The sequence below is a fragment of the Argopecten irradians genome, chromosome 16 (genome assembly GCF_041381155.1).
Source record: "Argopecten irradians isolate NY chromosome 16, Ai_NY, whole genome shotgun sequence".
Classification (NCBI taxonomy): Eukaryota; Metazoa; Mollusca; class Bivalvia; order Pectinida; family Pectinidae; genus Argopecten; species Argopecten irradians.
Window position 1 is genome coordinate 32,915,847 of NC_091149.1, and position 18,111 is coordinate 32,933,957.

Below are 18,111 nucleotides of genomic sequence, written 5' to 3' on the forward strand. Positions count from 1 at the left end.
ACAATGAAATAGCCCCCCCCCCCCCAACCCACCCCCGTTGTCACGATTCCGTTGATATAAATTAGATTTGATACATACACGTATAAGAGGCGCCCGACCAGTATGAAATACTGCTTTTCGATACATGCGACGGTATGTTGTAAATCGAACCGTCTCGCCCGGCGTACATTTTCATAACTAGCCGCGTGTAATTAACGGAAGTTCACTGCCTATAGTGTTCGGTTACAACCGTTAACTTCCGAAGACTGCCGACGAGATGTTGCGATTGTATCCCATTGTTCTATGACGTCATCAATAACGTTACCATGGAGCGTCACAATATCTTTCTCGGCAATTCTAAGTTATGTGGCTTATATATATATATCACTAGTATACCATGCAGTTATTTCTACTGTCCAGTGTCTGGTCAAGCCTGCAGTCGAGCGCACAGACCGTGACCGCGTAACGGTAAATGGTGTGCCTTTCACTCAATATACTAAATGCGCTGACACGCGTCAGAATGTGTACTGACAATGTGTACACGAGTTTCTCGTTATGGCCTATGACACTTGAAGTCAGGGGTATAAATACCCGACGACAATCTACTGTCATCACTTAATCTTGAGACAATCATGAAGACGAAAGCAAGAAACTCCCGACTCGATCAACGATTCACTCTGCTGAATAGCGAACGTCGATTCCGAAGAGCCTGTGAACAGATCGTACAACTGAATTACAAGCTAGACGAGTTGCAGTCCCGTTACCTCGGTGCCAAGAGAGACGGACTGAGAACCTTTTGGCTACAGCTACAGACTTAGAATGTCGGTTGTAGAAGGCCTGCGTAACATGTACTACGACTATGCCCACCAAAAAGCTGAAGACATATCCGGATTACGAAGAGACCTGTATGGCGAAATTGTAGACGTTGTTTCCGGATCCGAAGACGATGATGAAGAGTGACCAAGAATCGAAGCAGTCTTGAATCCTATAGCAACGGCTCTTTTCAGAGCCAAACACTTTTCTCGAAAAGTGCCCATTAACCTCGAAAATACGCAAAATAGTTGTGTTTTGTTGTTATTTATTTCTATCTATCGAAAACAAATAGTTGTATATATCTAAATATAAGCCGGGGTAGCTCGGTGATTTAGTCGCTAAGTAATAAGTACATGTATCTTATACGAGAATATGAGTTCGAATATTGCTAAAATGTTTTTCTCTTCAATTTATCAACGTCTTAAGATAATTTCAATAGTACAAAATAATACATATCAATTAAATTTCTGATTATTTCCTTAATCATAGCTACAAATGCGTGTAGACCCATGTTTATTCCTTGTGATCAAATGTATATTGGTAAATGTATAATGAACATGATAACACGAGTTACGTCCCTTGAATCAAGCTGGTATACATGTATAATTACTCGACAACAAAATCACTCGTATAATATGCTTAAATATACCACATACAGAGGTATAACTAAAGACGCGTCTTCACCTTTTTGTGCGTAAATACTCCATTGTTTATGACAATGAAATAGCTTTTTGTGCGTAAATACTCCTTTGTTTATGACAATGAAATAGCCCCCCCCCCCCAACCCACCCCCGTTGTCACGATTCCGTTGATATAAATTAGATTTGATACATACACGTATAAGAGGCGCCCGACCAGTATGAAATACTGCTTTTCGATACATGCGACGGTATGTTGTAAATCGAACCGTCTCGCCCGGCGTACATTTTCATAACTAGCCGCGTGTAATTAACGGAAGTTCACTGCCTATAGTGTTCGGTTACAACCGTTAACTTCCGAAGACTGCCGACGAGATGTTGCGATTGTATCCCATTGTTCTATGACGTCATCAATAACGTTACCATGGAGCGTCACAATATCTTTCTCGGCAATTCTAAGTTATGTGGCTTATATATATATCACTAGTATACCATGCAGTTATTTCTACTGTCCATAGTGTCTGGTCAAGCCTGCAGTCGAGCGCACAGACCGTGACCGCGTAACGGTAAATGGTGTGCTTTTCACTCAATATACTAAATGCGCTGACACGCGTCAGAATATGTACTGACAATGTGTACACGAGTTTCTCGTTATGGCCTATGACACTTGAAGTCAGGGGTATAAATACCCGACGACAATCTACTGTCATCACTTAATCTTGAGACAATCATGAAGACGAAAGCAAGAAACTCCCGACTCGATCAACGATTCACTCTGCTGAATAGCGAACGTCGATTCCGAAGAGCCTGTGAACAGATCGTACAACTGAATTACAAGCTAGACGAGTTGCAGTCCCGTTACCTCGGTGCCAAGAGAGACGGACTGAGAACCTTTCGCTACAGCTACAGACTTGGAATGTCGGTTGTAGAAGGCCTGCGTAACATGTACTACGACTATGCCCACCAAAAAGCTGAAGACATATCCGGATTACGAAGAGACCTGTATGGCGAAATTGTAGACGTTGTTTCCGGATCCGAAGACGATGATGAAGAGTGACCAAGAATCGAAGCAGTCTTGAATCCTATAGCAACGGCTCTTTTCAGAGCCAAACACTTTTCTCGAAAAGTGCCCATTAACCTCGAAAATACGCAAAATAGTTGTGTTTTGTTGTTATTTATTTCTATCTATCGAAAACAAATAGTTGTATATATCTAAATATAAGCCGGGGTAGCTCGGTGATTTAGTCGCTAAGTAATAAGTACATGTATCTTATACGAGAATATGAGTTCGAATATTGCTAAAATGTTTTTCTCTTCAATTTATCAACGTCTTAAGATAATTTCAATAGTACAAAATAATACATATCAATTAAATTTCTGATTATTTCCTTAATCATAGCTACAAATGCGTGTAGACCCATGTTTATTCCTTGTGATCAAATAAATATTGGTAAATGTATAATGAACATGATAACACGAGTTACGTCCCTTGAATCAAGCTGGTATACATGTATAATTACTCGACAACAAAATCACTCGTATAATATGCTTAAATATACCACATACAGAGGTATAACTAAAGACGCGTCTTCACCTTTTTGTGCGTAAATACTCCTTTGTTTATGACAATGAAATAGCTTTTTGTGCGTAAATACTCCTTTGTTTATGACAATGGAAATAGCCCCCCCCCCCCCCCCCCCAACCCACCCCCGTTGTCACGATTCCGTTGATATAAATTAGATTTGATACATACACGTATAAGAGGCGCCCGACCAGTATGAAATACTGCTTTTCGATACATGCGACGGTATGTTGTAAATCGAACCGTCTCGCCCGGCGTACATTTTCATAAATAGCCGCGTGTAATTAACGGAAGTTCACTGCCTATAGTGTTCGGTTACAACCGTTAACTTCCGAAGACTGCCGACGAGATGTTGCGATTGTATCCCATTGTTCTATGACGTCATCAATAACGTTACCATGGAGCGTCACAATATCTTTCTCGGCAATTCTAAGTTATGTGGCTTATATATATATATCACTAGTATACCATGCAGTTATTTCTACTGTCCAGTGTCTGGTCAAGCCTGCAGTCGAGCGCACAGACCGTGACCGCGTAACGGTAAATGGTGTGCCTTTCACTCAATATACTAAATGCGCTGACACGCGTCAGAATGTGTACTGACAATGTGTACACGAGTTTCTCGTTATGGCCTATGACACTTGAAGTCAGGGGTATAAATACCCGACGACAATCTACTGTCATCAATTAATCTTGAGACAATCATGAAGACGAAAGCAAGAAACTCCCGACTCGATCAACGATTCACTCTGCTGAATAGCGAACGTCGATTCCGAAGAGCCTGTGAACAGATCGTACAACTGAATTACAAGCTAGACGAGTTGCAGTCCCGTTACCTCGGTGCCAAGAGAGACGGACTGAGAACCTTTCGCTACAGCTACAGACTTAGAATGTCGGTTGTAGAAGGCCTGCGTAACATGTACTACGACTATGCCCACCAAAAAGCTGAAGACATATCCGGATTACGAAGAGACCTGTATGGCGAAATTGTAGACGTTGTTTCCGGATCCGAAGACGATGATGAAGAGTGACCAAGAATCGAAGCAGTCTTGAATCCTATAGCAACGGCTCTTTTCAGAGCCAAACACTTTTCTCGAAAAGTGCCCATTAACCTCGAAAATACGCAAAATAGTTGTGTTTTGTTGTTATTTATTTCTATCTATCGAAAACAAATAGTTGTAGCCTATATATCTAAATATAAGCCGGGGTAGCTCGGTGATTTCAAGGACGTCTCACTTATAAATCCTTGGTGATTTAGTCGCTAAGTATGAAATGAAGAGTAAGAACGACAACTCTGTTATAACAGAGTTTTCGTTCTGGAACGAAATGTTAACACGGCTAAATAAACCTATCAACCCGCTTATTTTCGCGATTTGGGTAATAAGGAAACTATGTTATAAATTTTGTTGAAATTTTCAATGTAAGTTAATCTCAGCGTGATCTATCGATTGAAATAATCGTATCAGCTATGTAAATTCTTTAAAGGTGATATTTTTTGGGTCAAACAGGCAAAAATCGGCATTTTGACCACTGGTTTCTGTTAAATTCGTCCTAGTGAAACAAGGATTTATAAGTGAGAAGGATTCGTGTCTGTCTCTTTACATTACTAAACACCACGCGAGACGCCTATGAACGGGAATAAAAACCGTTTTCTCAAATACTTGTCTAACTGCTTTAAAGACGGAATATTTAGGATATGTCTTAAATTTTCGTTAAAAAAATTGACAGCTCATGAAATGAACGGTAACCCTCGCACCCGCAAGCTACATCAAAGGCTGCGCCGGCGGATATCAAAGGAAAATCAGTTTATGCACAAACACAAAGCGCCTGCCTTGGACTTCCCCAAAACCCAGTGTGACTTATCCTTCTCATATACGTCCTTGTAGTGAAATAACTTACAAAGTTAGCAATCTGAGACTCTACATATAAAAAGTCTTAATAATTCTGAACAAAACGGTATTTCTGATTTTGGGAAACACCGAAAATTACGATCACAAGACAGTCTTGAATAATGGTGGTATTTCGCAGGTCCTCAACAGACGAGATACTACGGGGTCCCGATCGCCTTCCTTCAAGGGGATTATGACCGATTGGACCTTCAAATGGACCATTTCAAATGGGTTTAAAAATCAGTCATATTGATGATTTTTTTGTTTATTTTCTGTTGTAATTACTTAAATTCATAAAATTCTTTGTAATTCATCCATTAGACTTCTAATATCCAAAATTGTAACAGGGAAACGGATCTGTTTGTAGAGTTTCGCCCGCATTAATCGCATGTAAAAATAAAAGCGCCCCCTAGGAAGTATCGTTCGGTGAGCCGCCCCGCGGTTGAAGTTGAAATCGGCAACAGGGCAGGTAATAAGGACATTTGTTGCCTATGATTTATATCATATTACTCGCCAATGGCGTCAGCATGATAGATAACTATTATTATATTATTCGATAACTATTAATAGTTGATGTTGGAGATTGCAGTGCAGTTAGGCCTAAGCTTAGTAGTTTTGTACCGATATCGAGTCATGCATCGGTAACTGTTAGGTTGCATCACCCATTTCGCGACTGTCAGCTGGACTGTCGCTGATGATTGACAATATAAAGCGTTCAAACAAGGATCGAGTTGAAGACTCTGAGACATATGTTGTTGAATATATGTTTCTTAAGATATAGTGCTTTATTGTATTATATTATTGCTAGTATTTCAATATGACGCCTGGTATTAGTTATGTCTAACGTTAGCGTTACGTACAAATGTACAGTGAGGTCTAATTATAAGCTTAACTGTAAATTTAAATTGTTTTCATCAGCTGTTTACTTACATGTATGTACGTTTGCAGTCAGAAAATAGCATTGAGCTGAGTTGATCTTCATGACACGACTGAACGATACTATGCTGTACAATTACATTGTATGTTTAAACAATTGACCACCTTCTCATATTTACACTGAGAGGGACCTGGCACGAAATTTTTTTAACCGACAGTATACGTAGGGGTATGAACTCGGCGGTCGAGAAAAACGGACCTATTTTTTTAAACCCGTGATTATTTTAATAAATGGGCTCTTTACACCATTAACGCATATCTTACCTTAAAGAGAAATAATGTATCTTTCCAGTGAGTGCTTGATGAACAAAATTGGCCAAGTATTGACGAAGTTATGGCTTGATGAAATTTTATCATTGATTTTCTTCAACAACATTCTTACCGAATTCACAGAATTAGCGTCAAGTTTAATAAAATCTGTTACCTGTAAGTGATCGAGATCGGGTTATCTCAGTCGAGGGCTAAGATTTTGTAACATAATCCCAACCGAGGCGTTAGCTAACGCCTCGGTTGGGATTATGTTACAAAATCTTAGCCCTCGACTGAGATAACCCGATCTCGATCACTTACAGGTAACAGATTTTATTAAACTTATCTCAGTCGAGGGCTAAGATTTTGTAACATAATCCCAACCGAGGCGTTAGCTAACGCCTCGGTTGGGATTATGTTACAAAATCTTAGCCCTCGACTGAGATAACCCGATCTCGATCACTAATAGGTAATAGATTTTTTTTCTCGCGCCTCTAAGATATAACAAAACCCATCTATATGCGTTCAGAGTGTAAAACTATCCCGTCTTGGGCCTCCTGGTTCAAAGCCAATTAACCATTTCATCTGCGCTTCGATTTCAGTCATTCCGCTTAAAACTATAGTTCGGTTATATCAAAGAGAAAACGATGATCAATCGGTACATACTGTTTTCATAATTAAAAACAGCAACCAAACAATGCATGGTAAATGACTGAATGGATATATTTCTAATAATATTGATTATCTGACGCTTGTGACGTCACCGGTTCGAGAGTTTGACGTCACATGCGCGGACTGTTACATGAATGGCGTAAAATTCCGCCAAAATTCGCGTAAAGGTACCAGACAGATCGGACGAGATAGAAAAATCTAGCACCGGGTATCAAGTGAGATTTCCCTGTCCGAGGTGCGAGAATATATATTATCACATGAATTTGATGTAATATGGTATACAATGACAAAGTTATAAGCTTAAGGCAGTTGTAAAACATTGTTTAATCCATGGAATGATGATGTTTATTAAATTATATTAATTCCAGAAGATGCCTCGATACTCCAGGGATTCAAGTCATTTACGATCTCTACACCCTTGGACTATCTCATGGAGGCAACAGAACAGAATAGGTAATTTAGTCCTTTGATGTACATCAAAAGAGCCGTATAACGGTACGCAGTGGTTGACTGTGGCTTTGAAGTAGGGCTTCGCTCTGCCTGTAGTCTTCAAAAAGAAATTTTTGCATGCCTGTGATTGGTTCAGATTTGTTCCCCTGAGCTACCTTCAGTTTTACTATGAGATAGTCCAGGGATGTAGAGATTGTAAGTGATCGCAACCCCTGGAGTATTTAGGATGTGAATAGTCAGTGGAAGGGTCACCAGTAATTATGGTGATTGGTGAATACAGGAATATATATATATGAAAACGGTATGTTCAAACAAATAACTCTAGGTAGACTGCTAGTAGTAGTATTAACAAAGCAGCTTGTATTGTATAACCCAAAAGGTTATATAAATGCTAGTAAGTTATAAGGATTCTCTTTAAAAAGGTTTACAGTTAGGCTGTAATTGACTATATAACTGAAGACTGCAACTAAATCTAGAAATTAATTTTAATATCGTAAACTGTATCTTTTTAAAGGTATACCTGTATACATGAGGAAGGGCCAGGTTAAAGAGGTGGAGAGAAGCAGGAGAATCAAGAGAAAAACCTTTGACTTACAGTCATGAGTACCAGACTACCAACGAAATGTGCATGCCAGTAGTAGGTTTCAAATTAACACTAAAGGATAATGGTTACCAGTATATATTGGTAAATTAATGTCCTACACCTTAGCCATTCAGCCACTGCAACCATATTCAGATATATAAACAATTGTAATTGCATGGGCATTCTTCCTGTCATATTCAAGCTTTAAAATAATTCTTAACCAAGGAATATATATGTGTAATCATGCCTGCAAATTGTCCATGATAAAGTTGTTTGACTGAGAAATAATAGTTAGTTAAACATGTTTAAACAGCAACCTGAAATAATAGCCTCCTTTCTTATATGCAGCTAATCCCCAATATTCTAGAGGATACTGTCACAGTCATTTTCACCCCTAGACTTATGATGTCATTATCATTGTGGTGTCACAATTGCCATACAAGCCATCATGGAAGATGGCTGTTCCATCTTTGATGATAATGAATATTTCATTCATTATAGATGCAAAATATCTTCAGATTACACCATTAAATTGATTTCAGATATAAATATAAACATTGAACCACAGCAGTTGGCAACATTATGGGTGTATAAATACCAATTATTATTGCGACTATAGCACAACGGCAAATTTACCATGAATTAGGATTCAACAAATGTACTAGCTGAATGTAATTTGAAAATGCTTAAATGAACCATAATCATCCATTTATTCATTCTGTTTCAGTGATGTGCTTCCATAATTGTACCTTTTGGATCAACATTACAACGTTAACTTCCAACATGGAGACACTGCGAAGGGGAGTTAATTCATTCCTTTCATTAAAATATCGGACACAATTCTCCATAAATGACCTAAGTATTAATTGGTGAGTATAATTTATCTGTAATACAAGGGCGACACATAGGTATCACTATGTTGGCATCAGCGGCGTCCGGAAAAAGGTTTCCATGCAATAACTTTAGTATTTATTGTCCGATTTCAACCAAATTTAATTTGGTATATTGCTTGATATTAATGAGATGTCTCTGATGAGTTCGGTACTGGTCAAAATCTGTTAATATTTGCAAGAGTTACAGGACATTAAAATCGTCAAAACAGATAATTTCTTGGTTTCCGTGGGATAACTTTAATATTTATGATCAGATTTTAACCAAATTTTATGTATTGAGTTATATCAATGAGATCTAGGATTGGTTTAATATAAAGGTCAAAATCTGTCAATATTTGCAAGAGATACAGGACTTTAAAATTGTCAAAATAGATAATTTCTTGGTTTCCGCTCAATAACTTTTGGGTTTCAGCAAAATATGTATATTGCTTTATATCCGAGAGATCTCAGATGGCTTTGATACTGGTCAAAATCAGTCAATATTTGCAAGAGTTACGGGACTTGATAACTTCACATAAATAACTATTTTTTGTGGATTTTACTGCTGTGCAGGCGACACATCCACTTCCGTGGAATTCTTGTTTATCTATACATTAATTAATTAATTTCTCTTTTCAGCTTGTTTGGTTCAATCAGAAAGTGTCAAGTGAAATGTCTAGTTGTCTCCCTTGAGCTGCCTGCTGGTCTCTGGTGAAGGGCGCATGATTTAGATTTAGAGGTGAATTTTGTAATGCTTTCACAGCAAGATCATGTAATTGTAGGGCTGAAACGATTACCGTGTAGTAATTTTTGTTATCGATTATTTGGTCACATGTAATCGATTATTAATCGACCTACCTTACATTACATAAGTCTACCAATAAATAGGAACAAATTTATTAACTAAATAAACGTATTTCATCCCAAATAAATTCTGATTTCCGTCCCAGTATCATCTTGTGTAACATTGTTTAAATCCAGTCTGCTAACCCACTGTTTTGACGTGACCTTCACATGTACGACTAATCAACCAAATCTGAATCGCCACGGAGCAACATGATCTAACTTTCGTCATTTCCGTGATCAAAAAAATAAAATAAATCAAACAAAAACGTTTGTTTTATATGATAAGCACATGCAATAGTAAAATTAAAATGAGAGCGTCCTGGTGGCGATTAGGCCTCCCCTCCCTGACGTAACAACATGGAGCTGATCGCTTGTGAAAATTGGCGAACAGCGTGTTGCAAGCTTTCTCAAGACATTCACTTTTTAATTGACCAAAGACTAACTTCCAAAGATACGTAATTTAACAAGTATTTCTCATATCATATGTTTTGTTGAGTTCAAAACGTGTACATAAAGAGATGAAACTTTACAGTCGGAATGGCTTCCTCAGAATCCATGATCTGTCAACATGTTTAGTCAGCTGTATGTTACGATTAACGATTAATAAAATCTTTAATCGATTATCAGCAATTAGTTTCATTAATCTAATCTCCTCCGATTATTCGACTAATCGTTTCGGCCCTATGTAATGGGACTAATTCACGTACCACGTGATACCCGATAACGTTTGTGCGGGACTAGTATCTCCAGTGGTGATGGAACGTAACTCTTTGTAATCTTTCCGTTGAAACAACGTTATCCCGCGATAACGTCATTCCATCACCAATAGAAACAATAGTCCCGCACAAACGTTATCGGGTATCACGTGGTACATGAATGAGTCCAATTGACTAGTTTATTAGGTCACCTGAGACGAAGTCTCAAGTGACCTATTCTAATCGCCTTTTGTCCGTCGTCGTCCGTCGTATGTCGGTAAACATTTTACATTTTCGACTTCTTCTCCAAAACTGCTGAAGCAATTTCAATGAAGTTTTGCACAAACCTTCTAAGGCATAAGGCCAATCAAACTTGTGAATTATAAGGTCCCCACCCCCCAGGGGGCTGTGGGAGGGGCCAAAAGGGTTAAAATTGAGTAAAATTTCAAAAATCTTCTTCTCTACTCACAGATGTGGTAGAATCAAATACTCTTCATAGATAGAAAGGTCTTAAGGTCTTTTACAAAAAGTGTGAATTATATGACCCTGGGGTCTCTAGTTCCCCCTGGGGAGGAGGTTAAGTTTACTATGATTTATATTGAGAAAACACATTTTTGAGGATTATTTGGTCATTTGTAATAGGAAATGAGTCAAATATTGTCAGAATTATCAGTATGAGATGGCCATTTAATCCTATTAACAAATTTTCTATGACTGACCCCCAGGGGCCTTAGGGGGGTCAAATAGGCTAAAACTTCAAAAATCTTCTTCTGAAATTATGGAAATGGTAGAATCAAATACTTTTCATAGATAGAAAAGTCTTCAGGTCCTTTACAAAAATTGTGAATTATATGACCCTGGGGTCTCACGTTTTCCCCTGGGGAGGGGGTCAAATTTACTATAGTTTATATAGGGAAAACACATTTGTTAGCATTTTTTGCTCAATTTTCATTGGAAACGAGTCAAACTTGGTTAGAATTATTAGCCTGAGATAGCATTTTAGCATCATATCCATATTGGTCCAGGCCGACCCCCTGGGGGCAGAGGGACGGGGCCAAAAAAGGTCAAATAGGCTAATTTAAACTTCAAAAATATTCTTCTAAAATTCTGGAAATGGTAGAATCAAATACACTTTATAGATAGAAAGGTCTTAAAGTGTGTTTTTATAAAATTTGTAAATTATATGACCCTGGGGTCTCGCGTTTCCCCTTGGGGAAGGGGTCAAGTTTACTATAATTTATGTAGGAAAAACACATTAATGAGCATTTTTTGCTCAATTTTCATTGGAAACGAGTCAAACTTGGTTAGAATTATTAGCCTGAGATAGCATTTTAGCATCATATCCATATTGGTCCTTGCGGACCCCCTGGGGGCAGAGGGGCGGGGTTAAAAAGGGGTCAAATAGGCTAAAACTTATAAAAATCTTCTAAAATTCTGGAAATAGTAGAATCAAATTATTATTTCTGATTTGAACAATAATTAGTGTTTAATTGTGTATACATAAGTCTAATTAACACAAAAAATAATATAGAATAGTTTATATTGCCTTACTGGTAAGTCATGAGTTAATGTGGCAAGGAGTTATTTAGTTGGTAACTTGGTACACTTAGTTTCATGAAAAAAGTACCTTCACACACAAATTTTGTAAAAAGTTAGTTATCCAAATACCATTCCATTAGTATCCACACCGTTGACTTCATCTTCGAAAATCCAGGGGTTTCGATCACTTACGATCTCTACACCCCTGAATTATCTCAAAGTCTCAAACTGTAGGCAACAGAACAGAATAGGTAATTTAGTCCTCTGATGAACATCAAAAGAGCTGTATAACGATACACTGTGGTTGACTGTGGCTTTGAAGTAGGGCTTCGCTCTGTCTGTAGTCTTCAAAAAGAAATTTTTGCAGGCCTGTGATTGGTTCAGATTTGTTCCCCTGAGCTGCCTTCAGTTTTAGTATGAGATAGTCCAGAGGTGTAGAGATTGTACGTGATTGGAACCCCTGCATGGAGGGTACAGGCCTTGAAAAGTCCTTGAATTTATGTGTTGGCCTTGAAAGTCCTTAAATAAAGAGTTTGACCTTGAAAAGTCCTTCAAATTCACCAAGTGGCCTTGAAAAGTCCTTGAAAAATACATTTGTTTTAAAATCACATTTGATTCCTCCTTCAAAGTGTTGTTGGCGAATCGACTTGAAATCCAAATGTTTGATTACGGACTCATGGCCATGTTCTCGTTCTGATTTAAACATACCTCAGAACTTCATTTAATGAAATATTTCTTCATTCATAATCATCAGTGACGGTAAATGATAAAATTTTGTATCGCTTGATTTTAAATTTGGTTTCAATATGGCCTTGAAAATGGCCAAAAAAGCCTTGAAAAGTCCTTAAAAACTCCTTAAATCTGTTTTTAAATTTTTGTACGAACCATGCCATGGAGTGTCGAGGAGGAGTTGAGTTTACCCTTCCAGTTAGTTTATACCAACCAGAAGCATGTTTTAAATACTTTAAATATAAAATATCTTTCACCGAGTTCATATGTTTTTTCAGGATTAAATTGTTAATTGTCTAAAGAAGATTTTTTTCATCTTACAGGTGTTTGACAGATGCCATGACATTCCACAGGAAAATAACTAGCTGTAAGATATGACCGAATGAATTTGCTTGATGCTGCATTGGATGCTAAATGTTACACAGTTAACAAAGAGATAATTAAAAACAGAATTCTTTGAGTTGCAATGGTTGAGAAAGTTTCAAGTTTGTCACAAACATTTGATTGAAGCTGAAGGAGCTACAGTAGAATTTTCTTATAGCAATCCTAAATAAGGATTTTCACAAAAAAATTGACTTTCATTTTTTGTTAAATTTTATACAATTATAGGATGTGTGCTTCTAAAATGTAGTGGGTAGAAATTTAACTCTTTTTATTTACCTCAAACTTTTACATGAAATCACCAGTGTGAGGGCATGTTGGCTCTTAAAAAAATGAATTTCATTTCTGATGTATATCTGTTGAATGTTCACAGTGGTGAAGGTGTCAAATTATGATTTAATATGGCATTATCTATTTTCACAATTTTTATAGCAGTTAAAACTAGTAAGTGTTTTGAATTTTTAATAAAGAAATGCTGATAAATCAAGCACACGAATGTCCCATGCTTGTTTTGTAATTTAGAAAAAAGAATCCTTTTCTTTTAAGGTGCTAGATACTTAATAGATTTTGATAAGAAAACATGAGCTGTTTTAGTTTGATCGAGTAATGTAATCAAATGTCGGGAAAATAATTGCTTAGGAAAGTTCTTATAACGTTTAATAAATTTTTTGTTTTGGTTGCATTGAGGAACTATATCTGATGATATTATTGCGCATTAAAAGTTAATTGTTTTGAGTATGAGTTTCCTCCCTTGTTCTGTCTCTGGGAGTTGTTTCTTTTTGTTTATCGATAACAGCGTTATATTGAAAGGAAAAAAGTACAAAATTTATCAACATATACTTACAAAATATAATGATAATATAGATCTATATATGTACAAACAACTTAAAGATGCTCCACTGCCGACAAATGGTATTTTTTCACTATCAAAAACAGGAGAAGACGATTTAGTATTTTTCTTCAGTTACAAAAGTTACTTACTTTACACCATTACCAACATTGAAAAGTATGAGCTTCTAATTTTACTTCAAGTTAAAAATATGAAAAATTATTAATTGCATCCCTAAAAAAATCCGTGGCACTATATCCTATATGGAATGAAGTACTGATTGCGCATGCACCAAAGGCAAAATAAATTATTTCATATTTTTTTTTGTGTTAGTTAGACATATATTCCGAATTTGCATATTACAGAGTTATCTGCACTTGCGGGTACACTGTAGGTATTGATTGTGACGTCATGTGTTTGCGATCGTAACGTCATGCGTTTCGGAGAAAACGACGTGAATTGCGCTCACAAAATAATGACGTAACAATCGATACCTACCCGCAAGGGAGCTAACTCTGTAATATGCAAAGACGGAATATATATACGATAATACACCAATTAATATTCAAATAATGAATATCATTTATGCTATGTCGGCGGTGGAGCATCTTTAAAGTGACAAATGAAACTTATATTGTCGTGTAATGTACGGTAGCCTTAAAGTCTGATGCATTGTATGAAGTTTTCTTGATGTTAGCGTTCTTATGAATTCAAAAGAAATTTGAGTGTTATAAGTAACCAAATAATGTACCTTTTATTTGGCAAATGTATCTGGCCATGATTAAAGAATTATCATTTGTCAAAAGTAGGCAAAGCAAAAATAATGATATGTTCTTCATGATAATATGTTGCCAACCAGTTAACCGTTAGGCTTAAGAAGACTTGCTAAAGTCGGATGCATTACATGAAGTTTTCTTGATGTTAACGACTAGCGTTCTTGTGAATTTAAAAAAAATCTGAGTGGTATACGTACCGAAATAATGTACCTTTTATTTGGCATAAGTATCTGGCTATGATTTATTAGTCAAAAGTCGTCAAAGCAACCCATGTTAGTTTTCTACAAAGGAAACCAAAACACGTCCGGAAATGGTAATATTCTAATGTTATATTTTTCCAAAAATATTCTTAAATGTTGCGTGGATATTAAGATACGGATATGTTAACTTATTATTTTTTTGTCTTTGAAGAGACATTGATGAAATTGATAATTTTAGTAATTAATAAAGAATTATGAAAAATTATATTCAGATTCTGACCGGTATTATTGGTGTTGAAATCATTAATTTCAGAAATAATATCAGAAAAATTAGTTATTGAACTTATTGCTCTTGAAACACAACACTGCACACTTATACTAATTCAATATTTAAATGAAAAACCAATTTCTTTATTCCTTTGTTTGAGTCCTTCATTCACAGCATCTATAAGTGGCCTTGGAACTTTGATTTTTTGTTTACATACTTAAAATGTAATAGAAACATTGACGCTGCTTGTTGATTTGGAAAAATAATTCCTTGGAAAATCAATGGAATGGTATGTGTAAATGTATTTTATTTTATCAAGTAGTCTAGAAAATTATTATAAGCATTGATGTCACTATTTTTTTAATTTCATTGGGTTATGAAGAAATTTTTGTTTGCTAACGTTTGTGAGAATCCACCACACAGATTAAAAACAAATATCTTTCATACCCAGATGAAATAAAAAAAAAAGTGACATCAATGAAAAAAGCCACGGAGAGTACACTCAGATTTTTGTGCTTATTTCCAAACATAATTATTTTACTTTATTTGTATTTCTTGAGAAAACCCTGTCTTGTTTAGCAAGCTTATAGGAAGACTTTTTCTTTGCCATTGTGATAAGAACAAAGAAGGACCCGATGTCATAACGTTTAAGGTGCACAAAAATAAGGATATTTTGAAAAATTATGAGCTGAAAGTGTACATGTAATGGGCGTAATGGAGAAATGACAGTTAAACATTTAAGACTGCAAAATATTTATTTCATATTTATAATATACAGATAAAGGATTTATATTTCTTCCAGAGATTATATATCTGAATATATCAGTACAAACTTTTAACAGTATCAAGGTCAACCATAAACATTATTGTATGTTTTTCCCCAGTTACAATAAGCCATATTAATATAGTCAAGTTAAGAATAAGTATTTTCTTTTTTACTTTTCCTCTTAAAGGTAAGAGAATACACATTTATGATAAATTCAAATACAAGTCGATAATGTCAATGTCTAAATAGTGTGTGGAAAAGGAACATGATAATTATTTTGGATATTGGGTGGGGAAACAAACAATATTTTCTTAAAACACTGGAAAAAAACTATATCAACTAATTTACCAAAATATATCAAGCTGTTTCATTCATAGAATATTGCATAATCAGACATGTTGTACAGCCATATCATAATTCAAACTGTTGAACACATGTAATAACCCATTTGTGAATCTGATGTCACAGGTGAAATTTGCATCATTATTATGAGACGTCCCATGAGTGTTAATTGACATAAACAGAAATGTCACATACAATGGTTATTTCTAATACTAAGTCCATAGTCTTCAACAAGCTCTTATTTCACTTACTAACTGCATTGTCTTCAACGAACTTCAACAGCTCAGGCTTTACGTGTACCTGGACACAAGTCCTGCTCGGTCAACTGACTTCCCAATATTAAATATATCACTGTCACTTCTTTATGATGATTTTCAGACAGGAGAGCTTTAATCCTCACCTCTTCAACCGGTACCATATATACATGCATGCCACGATTCTTGACACGTTAAAATATATTTGGAGCATATATACAGTGTATATTGTAATTGTGTCATTCATTAGATGACGCAAGTCTTGCACTGGAGTATACTGGGAAGTTCCATGTAAAGTATGCAATGTATGGACAGTTCATATCAATATGTATTTTCCCTTTTAATCCTACACAAAGCATCCAGTATAAGAATTTTGATCATGAATAGTATTCATGATACGCACACAAAATGATCAGCAAAGGTGATGATTGTTTGTAATTCTCCATTTGATTTTTATTTTATTAGTTACCAGCAGGTGTGTCTTTTTCAAATATTTTAGCTTCACATAGCTTTTTGTCATGTGTCCCGACTTAGTTCTGGCTCGACAGTATTCCATGAGTCAAATAACATGTCAATCAAGGACAAAATATGAATTATACATTAATTTAGTATACACCAAACAACTTACATTTATTCTTCATATTTTAGCACTGTATATGCTACAAAGATAAAATAATACTGAACTACTTAATACTAACTTGCAAGATTTATCATACAGCTTTCCTCAGAAGGCTTTTGTTGAATTGTCACAGATATTGATCATCAGTAATAGTCTTAGTATGCAAAGTACAATTTAAACCATCAAAGCTTCCCTGATAAATCTATGCTCAAACAACATATCAGATACCCAGACAAATCTCAAGGGTTTCCTATGGTGACAAATCAGGTTTTGGTTTAAAATTTGAATTCAAAACTTCATTAAAATATACATTTATATATCATCACATAATCTGCCCGATATCCAGCGATTTCGTCCTTGTAATATTTTGCATATGTCACAAGTGTAATATATAACCTGGAGCAAATTTTATTGGCTGTGTCAAGCAGAAAAAATCATGGTGATGTCATGAGAAATATTTCAGTGACGTTGGGTAATTAAAAATTATGCACATCAGAATTTCGAGGACAGCAGGACTTTACCTTCGCTGAATTTTTGCAGTACATTTTGGCTTCTATTTACACTAGGTTTTAAGAATTTAAAGCCAAATATGCCATAAAAAATACAATCAAAGATTAAAGCATTATCATGATGCATTATGAATTTCGGTTACTTTGGATATATTTACACACAATGTATATATCTCATTATCTGTTACTATGCCATCAAGTAACTAAAAATACAAAGTAATTGTGTGTTCATATTGAAAATTGTAAAGTAATTGAGTGTTACTTGCAGTTTTGTATGAATATATTGGTAATAAATCCAAGAATTTAAATTTTAAAAAAATCTAGACACACCTGACAACCTTGGATGTAAAAGACCATTCTCAATATTTTCATCCTTGGCAGTCATTTACTTTGTTTGGGAGTGATTTTGTTTCTATGACCTTGACTTTATTAATCTTTCACCGCGACGTCACTATTGATCATTGGCCATATTGGTATTATATCAATAAGTTAAAAAATGCTTAATGGAACTGTGTTAATTACCTTGTTGTGGATAATCATATGGGGCAGACACAGATATAAACACATTGTAATAATTAAATCATGGAGGGGATAAAATTGTATTCAATCCTTATTTTTAGTATTATTTACAGACATTTTTTTTCACTTTATTACCAAAAAGATATACAATTTTTAAATATGAACTACTGTATTAA

At 35.7% G+C, this 18,111-nt stretch overlaps 1 long non-coding RNA gene across 2 annotated transcripts; it reads left to right on the forward strand.

Moving 5' to 3' along the window:
- Positions 1-5,260: 5,260 nt before the first annotated feature.
- On the forward strand, positions 5,261-13,535 carry LOC138311090 (uncharacterized). Of its 2 annotated transcripts, XR_011206521.1 has the most exons (6): positions 5,308-5,370; positions 7,127-7,211; positions 7,723-7,845; positions 8,519-8,660; positions 9,303-9,402; positions 12,796-13,535. It is a non-coding gene; the product is annotated as an uncharacterized lncRNA (long non-coding RNA). The 2 variants fall into 2 exon arrangements; XR_011206522.1 differs by lacking the exon at positions 7,127-7,211 and having other exon boundaries at positions 5,261-5,370.
- Positions 13,536-18,111: the final 4,576 nt, after the last annotated feature.